Genomic DNA, 1,232 nt, shown 5'->3' with positions numbered 1-1,232 from the left:
ATAAAAGCCCTACTGGAGATGGAGGTATCCAACCTAGAAAAATAATACAGGCCAGGAATGCAGCCAAATATACTGTAAGAAAATAATAATTTGCATAATTTTAAATATTCTCCAACATTTTACAAGCTCCCAAATGTCAGACAGTGAGTAATTTGCCTATTAGTGTAGTCCTAGTTATACTCCCAACTGAATCACATAGGTCCTTGGTGTCTGCAAACCAGAGCAGAGGTTAGTGCATATGGACAGTCGTTCTCCCACATAGCTCCCTGGTCTCTTCTGCAAACAGGAAGATCCACAATCCTCTCTGAATTAGGTATGAACTGAGAAATGAGACATTTAGTTCTATCTCTCTGCCATGTTCCATCCACCTAGACAGCAAGGCTTTATCCTGCCATCAGTTACTGAATGCAAACCTACAGTGACTTCATGACATGCTTTACCTTCCAAAGGATGGCAGAATATTGCAGGGAATACCAGGAATGGAAAGCATTATTTTTGTTACTGTTTCTTTTGCTTGGGTGCAAAGTAAATCAAACTAGGCTTCATACTGAGTGATATATCATATAACCCTTCAATGTGATATGTATCCAACGATTTGTTTTTCACTATGGCAGCTTTTCACAATCCATAAGTCAGATGGAACGTAGAGAGATTTCCTAGCTTGAAATGCAAAGTGATTTTTTTTTTAAGATATGCTGGGGATTTTTTTCCATACCAAGAAGAGTTACTGAAGAATACAGCTGAAAATATGTGCCAGAGCATATTCACTAATGATTTACTCAAAAGATATGATGGAAAATAGAGTTACTTACAGAGTTCTTCTTAGTAATTAATGCATTAGAAGTGTGCGTTCAAGCAACATTAAGACTCTAGCAATAAGATAACCAACAGAAGAAAATTACTAGCATAGTGCAAATCTGAACTGGTTTGAACAAATCCATCTTTCACTTGCGACCTATCTTTTGTATTCAAGGGGTAATTATGGTCATACATGGCATCATGTGCTAAAAAAGGTTGATGCATGAGGTATGTGACCATAGTTAGAGAAAAAGGTAGACAGATAAATGGATAGCATGTCAAAAAGAAAATATGCCTTTAAAATTGCATTAGAATATTGATATGATTGGTGAATCATAACAGTATGTTGCTTAAAAAGTGATGGGCAGAAAGCCTTAAAATGCTTGGTAATTCAACCTGAAAAGGAATTTTCTCTCCTTGCTTTACCAGCAAAG

The sequence above is a fragment of the Manacus candei genome, unplaced genomic scaffold (assembly GCF_025592945.1).
Source record: "Manacus candei isolate 608988 ecotype Guabito, Panama unplaced genomic scaffold, ASM2559294v1 h1tg000005l, whole genome shotgun sequence".
NCBI classification, from domain to species: Eukaryota; Metazoa; Chordata; class Aves; order Passeriformes; family Pipridae; genus Manacus; species Manacus candei.
Note: the sequence above shows the minus strand (reverse complement) of the source record.